Source organism: Phaethon lepturus, unplaced genomic scaffold (genome assembly GCF_000687285.1).
Source record: "Phaethon lepturus isolate BGI_N335 unplaced genomic scaffold, ASM68728v1 scaffold6200, whole genome shotgun sequence".
Classification (NCBI taxonomy): Eukaryota; Metazoa; Chordata; class Aves; order Phaethontiformes; family Phaethontidae; genus Phaethon; species Phaethon lepturus.
Window position 1 is genome coordinate 62,514 of NW_010512481.1, and position 8,504 is coordinate 71,017.

The following is an 8,504-nucleotide window of genomic DNA, read 5'->3' on the forward strand; positions in this document are numbered from 1 at the left end:
TTTGCTGTTGGAGGAAAAAAAGAAAAGGAGTGGTATGTGAGAGGTGGACGGTTAATTAAATAGACAGCAGAGATTCTGCTGGCTGTAGAAGCAAAGCAACCCTTTCTTTCTTTATGCCATCCTGTTACAGGCTTCTCCCAAAGAACTTCAGATCATTTGACTATACGCACAATTTCTTGTCAATATACTCTTTATACTCTTTTCAGGGTGGGTTGTTTTTTGTTTTTTTTTCTTTTCCCTCCCTGCAGAATTATTTTGTTTTTCATGGGTGTCTATCAAATTAATATTATGTCTGTTACAGTATCTTGTCAGTCTTTTAGGTGGAAAGCACTATCCTGTAAGTTGTACAGACGACTTTCTTACAAACAGGAGTTGTGTAGTAAGCAGTGACAGTGTCATGCTAAAGAAACCTCAGCTTGACAGTTCTTACACTAATAAAGTCAAATTACTTCAGCTGTTAATTTCTAGTGCTGTCCTTTCAAGTTTCTCCTCTTATACTGGGAAATGTAGAGTAACCATATTTGACATGTGAGCATCTTCCTTTGCAACTTCTGCTGTCTTGAAGAAACCTGCATTTGCTTCCACAACCATCCCATATGAAAACTTCCACTTCCCCTTATTTGCATGCACCTCTTTCAAAGTCTTCTGCCACTAATTAAAACTAAAACAATTCAGAACATGGGCAGATGAAATTCAGTCCTGATTCAGAAGATGGAGAAGCAGAGGCTGCCTCTAACAATTTTTGCCTATTCAAATTTCAGTAACTGGTACATTTTCTAATAGCTAGCAACTACAAAAGAAGGGAACATAGTTAAATAGTTGAGTTGCTCCTTCGTGTTAAAACCAAAACCCCACAATTTTCATGACAGCAACCTTTACACCTTACAATCGACTCAACTAATTTGCAGTAACTACTGGATACAAAGCAGTCTGTACTTTCCCCACATTAAGTTCACAGGCTCACTCTGATAAGCCCTGCATTGCTATCACCTGCTAACATACACCATGGCAGTAAGTTAGTAGAAATCCAAGTTAGTAGGTCGCAGCCGGTTAGCAGTAGGTCAACACCAGCTTAGCAGCCAAAGTAATTTTATTTCTTCGTGCAGCAAGAACCAATGTACATGTTTGTTTAGTAAAGGAGCGCTACCGTTCACCAAGCTCCTGCACAGATCTATTGGAACAAGTGCATCACCCCTCAGACCACAAACCAGTAGCCTAAGGAAGTCTTATCAGAACCAAGGTTATTCTGCAGAAATCAAAACATTTGGTTCATTTGGGGAAATACAAGGTTTTATTAACCATGGTGATAACATGGAGGTGTTGATGACTCAGCAAACAGAACTCCATTTTTCCTAAAAAACATACAAAAATAACTCACTCTCCTTGTTCTACCTACACAGTCCCTGGCAGTACCCCATTGTACTGTAGCTAGTGTGGAGTAATTAAAATGTATTGCCATCAGGTAATAGGAATGTTTCTAGTGTTATGGGATTTCCAATATATCTAGCTAGCAGAAAAGATCAGTGCAAATACTCTATAACCAATTTGCTTACTGCTGCTTTAATAAACAGAAAGAAATGAAAGTCAAATTACTTCCTCCTTCACATTAGAACATTTCAATGGTTGTTCTAAACACAAGTTTGATGTACAAATCCTTATCAGCTTTTACTATTTTACACTCCTACACTGTTTTGACATATAAAAACTAGAAGATAATGATGTGTCTGTTGGCAAATTGAAGTGCTGAATCACTGTTGTTTACTGTAATTGGCTCAGCTGTGCTTGATAGTTGGTTTTATTTTTTCAATATTCAAGAATAGCTAAGACACAAAGATCTAGATTACCATACACTGAGATCTGAAATGGTCTGCTCATTGTGCTCTATACAGGCACAGTTAATATCCTCTCATCACAGCTGCTGGGAGGGAAACTGGGATCATCTCCTGAAATCTCTGCAAGAACTCTCTCCTTCCAGCAGACTTAACTAGACATGGTGAATGACTAAAGCATGAGACAATTTCCTGTACATCCTCAGTCCATGTAAGACAACTCTGCAAGCAGGAAGATTTACAGACAGATATCCTCTGAAACACATTCAGAAGTTATAAACATGAATGTTAGCAGAAAAATATAGAGCTGTGATACTCGTACATGTGACTTTTGCTGAGAATCACTCAAAGTTTATTGTGGTATTTGGAAAGCAGCAAACTGAAATGGGTTCTTTATACATCCTTATCCAAAGTCACTTTAACAAAACAGTTATGAACAAACACTCAAAATAATTTTGTTGCTAATGGATAATGTAAAAAGCTGTTTTTATTTGGCTTCTGGGGACAAATCCTGCTGACTGTATGGAGAATAAGAAAGTGGACACTTAGTTGTTAATGGCTTTTGGCCAAGAGTAGGTAGGTTTCTGACAAGGATATAACCAGCTGCTGGATCTCCCATCCGCATTAGAAAACCTACTGACATTGCTAGTTCAGCTGAACAAGTGAAAGACGACAAACAATTTGTCTGAAGCTTACTTTCTCTCCTGAATTCATGACACCTAGATACAATGGGGATGGACACAAAGAATACTCAACAAGCTATATGACAATAATGAAGCAGTATTTGTCAATGGTTTATCCTGTCCAAATCGAGAACTCTTTCAGATAATTTAGAATTAAACAAAATAGGTCTAAACACAAAGTAGAACACTGCTCTTGGTTTTGACACTATTTCCAATATCCACAACCAGAAAAACTTACAGGTGTCCTGAAAAGACCTGGGCCAATTTACTCGATAAAAATCTGATGGTGACTTGGGGTTAGAGCTAAAGTTCTCACATACATGCAAGACTTGCAAGTACATTTGTGTCAAAGCAGAATTTACAGCTGCTCTATGAATAACAATGTTATTGAAAAGTTTTATCAATTTCCAACTAATAACTTTCTCTTTAGATAGCCTCTGTAATAGATCTTGCTCTTCATTTTATCACAGAAACAGATAAGCTTGTAGATGTGACACACTACTAAGCCCTGCGTATGAAATAAAGCACTGAGAATGTTTGGCACTTTTAGAAATAAAAATTACACACGTTCCAAGGGGCTGCAAGTCACGTCTTACTGAAAAACCGTAAAAAGCTTAAATCATGGCATTTAGAAGGCTGCACCTATAGCAGCAGCTCTCAAGACAGAGGTCAGTGGCTCACGTTGGATTGTGGTAGTTATTAGTGGGGATGCAACATGTACAGAGTCGTATTGGCTTTTACTATCATTGTTAAGATTATGAAGAACTATTGGTCTGGGAAAGCGGCTGACAACCCAAATAACTTGGAAGTTCTTCCCCAAAATAAAAGTGTGTTTCATCTGGCATCTTACTGGCAATTAAGAAAAACATCACAAAACCAACCAGAAAGGTTCTTTTGCTTCAGGAACATTGCTATACTGATGTGTTTGAAGCTGTAAACATTTTACAAGCACATTTACCATGGTATAAAATGACAGCATATTTGAAATAAAAATTTTACTCCGTTTTAAAGGTTGGCTTCCAAGGACCAAATTATTCAAGAATTATTGTGCATTCTACAAGTTATATACCTCTTATACCATATATTCAGAATAAATATTATCAGAGCACATTACTACAAAAACAGTAGCCACTTTTTTGGAGGGCCAGAGTGTCAGCAAAGAATCCATACAACACAATTAATCTAATCCTCAAGAAATCATTTTTATTCCCAATTAAAAATGGAATCCCCTTTACTCAGCACTGGGGAGGCCACATCTGGATTACTATGGCAGCCCTCTGCTCCCCGATACGTGAGACCAGACATACCAGAAAGAGTCCAGTGAAGGGCCGTGAAGATGACTGAAGCACTGGAGCATCTCACATATGAAGGGTGGCTGAGAGAGCTGGGACTGTTCAGCCTAGAGAAGAACAGGCTCAAGGGGATCTTATTAACGTATATAAATATCCAAAGGGAGGGTAAAAGTAAGACAGAGCCAGGCTACTTCCAGTGGTGTCCAGCCACAGAACCAGAGGCAATGGGCACAAACTGAAACACAGGAGGTTCCCTCTGAACATGAGGGAACACTTTCTTACTGTGAGGGTGACCGAGCACTGGCACAGGTTGCCTAGAGGGGTGGTAGAGCCTCCATCCTTGGAGGTATTAAAAAAAAGCTGTCCAGACATGGTCCTGGGCAACCAGCTCTAGGTTGCCCTGCTTGAGCAGGGGGGTTGAACCAGATGACCTCCAGAGAGAGGACCCTTCCATCCTCAACCGGGCTGAGTCTGTGAAAAACAAACACATTTAACCTGCTAGCTATATTGAAGCAGTACACAAGCTGCCCACTAACTTTAACAATTCATCTCTAGACTAGACTTTGAAGCTATAGGTCTTCTAGCCTTTATGTGAAACCCGTCAGAGTCTGTTTCAGGGGAGGAATCAGAATGATCTGTTCTAGGACACTCAGAAAATAGGAAGACTACATTTGTTATTGAATTGTGACTGTTTAAATTCTCAGCTGGCAGGCTCACTCTGTAAATCAATCTACATTCAAGGACAAAAACAGGACTGAGATGAATGTACACATCCAGTCTTTGTTACCAGGAAGTCCACTCAAAGACCAATCTGCAGAATCATGACAGAAAAAAATCCCCCAAACTACTGATAGCCTAAATTAGTAGAGATCTTTCACAGAGCAAAGTACACTATAAACCCCTTGAAATTGTAACACTTGCTAAAAGCAAAGTTCCTCCCTGTGCCATTGCTTAGACAACCACAGACCAGGCTGGGATGAAGGGCGGGTGCACATGCCCTCTGCCACAAGGAAAGAAGTTAATCTGCAAGCTACCGTAGATACAGACAAAGTATGTGAAATACCAAGAATGACACCAGGACCTACAAGGAACAACTTTTGTGTGGCTTCCTTCTCCTACCCAACCTTAGTTTTGGCAGAGCAATAATATTACTGGGGAAAAAGATATTAAAAAAAAAAAAAAAGGCGAAGGGAAAGGAAAGAAGAGAGAAGAGGAAAAAAAGCATTTCCCTCTGGGGAGTCAGATACCTATAGAAGATGACACTTTTGTGAGCAGGTTAAAAGGACTCTACCATATTCAGATAGGAGGAAGTTTTTGGTTCTGGGGGTGGGGGGTTTTTTATTTGTTTGGTTTTAAATGTGGCTTTGCACTACCATGGTCAAAAAGGTACTATGAACTATGTGTTCAGACACCACTGAGGGCACAGTTGTGTTTACTTGTTTCTAAACCAAACAGAGTGATAATTTCCATTTAATCTTCGATTAAAATAGCCTTCACTCACTGACTGGATCACAGAAGTTTCCACTTGGAGTACTCCACATTATGAGAAAAAAGGTAGCTTCATACACACAGCAAAACAACAACATAAAATATTATACAAATTCTCTCTGGATTTCAGCACAAATAAAAATCTCTCTCTAGCGCTGTTATCCTTTCTGTAAGTATTCATGTCAACATGAAAAGTCAGTAGCTTATGGACAAAATAATGACATTATTAGCACCCCAATAATGCTTATAGTCTCCTTTCTGTGGCTAGCTAACCTGCATTACTTAACACTGTTCGTATTAAAAGTACTAGCTGATAAAATACTATTCTGACAATTGTAAGTGTGATTTTTTTTCTTTAATATCATTGCTTTCAGTGATAAAAGACTACCGCCAGGATAATTTAAAATCCAGGATGTTGGCAAATTATCAAGTTGCTACATGTTAATCACTGCCAGACCTCTCCAAAGCAAAACAAACATTATTTAGTGACTTATTCAGTGACTTAAAGGCTGAGTTTTGATGGAAGAAAGAAGCCTTCATGAGAACTCACTCCAAAAGAGTTTCTGCTTCCTCTCTTTTGGTGGAGCATCTAGTACTGAATTACTTGGCAATGGTTTTTGTTTCTCTGTGAAATAAAGGATGGTTTAATGATACCTTTAAAATCTTAGCTCACCGTTTTTGCTGGAGTTTACTGATTACAGTCTAAATTTTATTATAATGAACTTCAAGGGAAGCTGAAAAATGTTCACTGTAATCAGTGTGCTCATCACAATAGAAAGGCGCAATCATTTGCTACATCAGAATAATGAAGAAACATCCAATCTGAACTGAATATCAATATAGAATAGTTTTAGGCAGATTATTTCACATTGATCAACATTTAAATTATTCTTTTAAAATAGAAGTCAGAAAATAGGAAAAAATCACGAATATACTTATGCTGAATACAACAATAAAAGTGGAAAAAACAAGAGACTGACATAACTGGTTCAATCTTAGCAAAAGCTCAAAATTAATTCCTAGCACCATAATAAATTCAAAAAACCCCAAACATTTGAAGATGTATATACATTCTACTTGAGAAACTCGTAACTAACTTCTGATGGGGAGAGAAATCTTAAAAAGCAAGGGCAGAAAGAAACTGTGGTTGCTCATGTCAAGTGGGAGCTCCTTGAGAGCCCACTTTGGAGAGGATGGCTGTTGAAGCCTAGCAAAATTCAACAACAAAAAGTGCAGTTTACCATCACCTTGTTTGCATTCACAGTATCAGATTCTTTTGAACTCGGCAGCAAAGCTGCTACAGAAAGACCTAGTGATCACTGACTTAAGCAGGCAAAGCTGACAAGGTCACACTGACTGTAATGAACAGCTGCTTCAAAGCAAATTAACTACAACAGAAAGCTGTGTTCCAAGCTAATCCATCTTCAAGACTTCCAGACACCTTGGCGTGATATTAGCTCTGAACTGTCAAAGCTGGCTCAATTACATACAGTTAGTGAGCTTGCTGCTCCAGATTTTGTTTTGTTGATTTTAACTGCTGCATCTATTTCTGTTCAAAACAGTTTAAGAGGCTACTTAAGGACATACTGATGCTTTTCTGGAGAATTGTTCAATCACTTCACCATTACCTTTTGTCTTCTAAGTTGTATTGGTAAACCAGCATGTGCAAACACAATGTAGTAACTCATGCAACTAATATTAATATTTGCAGAAAAAGCCTGCCATTAAGAGATTTAATTGTTCATTTCCCATTGACTAGTTAGGCTCAGTATTCAAAAGACAGTGGATGAGTTTACTCTAATAGCTATGTTTCAGAATCCTAACCCTTAAAGAAAAGGAGAAAATGAAGATTCATTGGTGGTATGAAAAGCCTTTCTGTTACCTTACAGTCACAATGTTAGGGGAAGCTGATTTTACCAGTATTTTGCAAAAAGTTACTGCAAAAGTCAATATGGGCAAGGTTTCAAGAAAGGAAAGTGGTTTTTAAATATAAAGAGAAAATTACTACTACTTAAAAATAAGGGAAATATGATGAGCTCTCTAAACTTTTTATTGACCTGCACCAAAACAGAAAAGACTAAGCTTGGGAGAGAACAAAAAAAAACAAACAAACAAAAAAAAAAGGTTTAAAAGTCAAGTCAGTCATGTGCTCTGCTTGCTTTTCTGGTGGTCAGGCAAGGATCTGCAGTCCACAGTTAGTCAAAGGTTGGCCAAGACAACTTGGCTTACAAGCATCAACTAGAACTGAAGGCCTGACCTACCAGAGGGAAGTTTGAAAAGACAAGCACAGTTATCTCCAGCAGGAGGAACAGAGCAAAGTACCCGAGACCTGCAGAATCCAGCACAAGCCAAGGAGAGCTGATAGACAGAAACCTGTCACAGAAAAAAGGTGTGGCTGGCTGTTCAGGAGTAGCGAACAGCTGAGCAAGGCAAGCCTAACACACACCACCAAGAGGCATGACTTAAGAGACTCAGAAACCAAAACACAAGAGCCCACGTAAGACAGTAACAGGGAGTAAAAAGCATACTCCACAGGGCCTCCCTGGTGTAGGATCAGAGTATGCGTTTTGTGCTGTGGATAAAACACAACCCTGTACATGGACACATTTTCTACGTCAACGTGCCAGGCTGCATTCCCATCCAACTGCTAACAGGCAAGCAAGTCAGTGGGCAGACATTCAGGAGGCTGCAGGACACCTGCTGCCTATGCCACACTTGGACCAGGAGGGGAAGCACACCCAACTTAGGCAAGATCTAACATCCAGCCAAAAGTTTCAGACATAAAAGCAACTTGTACTGCCACCACCAGAGGTTTTGGTACAGACCCACAGAAGACTCAGAAGTATTAGCAAACAGAGTTTTTAAGAATATAGTCTGATATATTACTTGAAAGCAACACTACAAAAATCCAGTCCTCCTCCTTACAAAAGGGGATCAGACTGGGGGTGACAGTGGACAGTAGGAAAGAGAAGGAAAGCTGCTGCTGCTGCAATATAGAAATTGCAAAACAATACATTGCTGCTGCAATGCCTGGCAGTGGGAAAGTGGATGAGAAGCAAAGAAGCAATAGTATCCTTTTTGCTCAGCCGGCAGGAAAATATGAGAACAAAGCTACTAAAATTTGTATGTCCGTATCCAACCACAGTTATCTGAATAGCACTGACAGAAAGGACCAGACATTTCTCACTACAGGGATACAAGGCAGTCTCCCT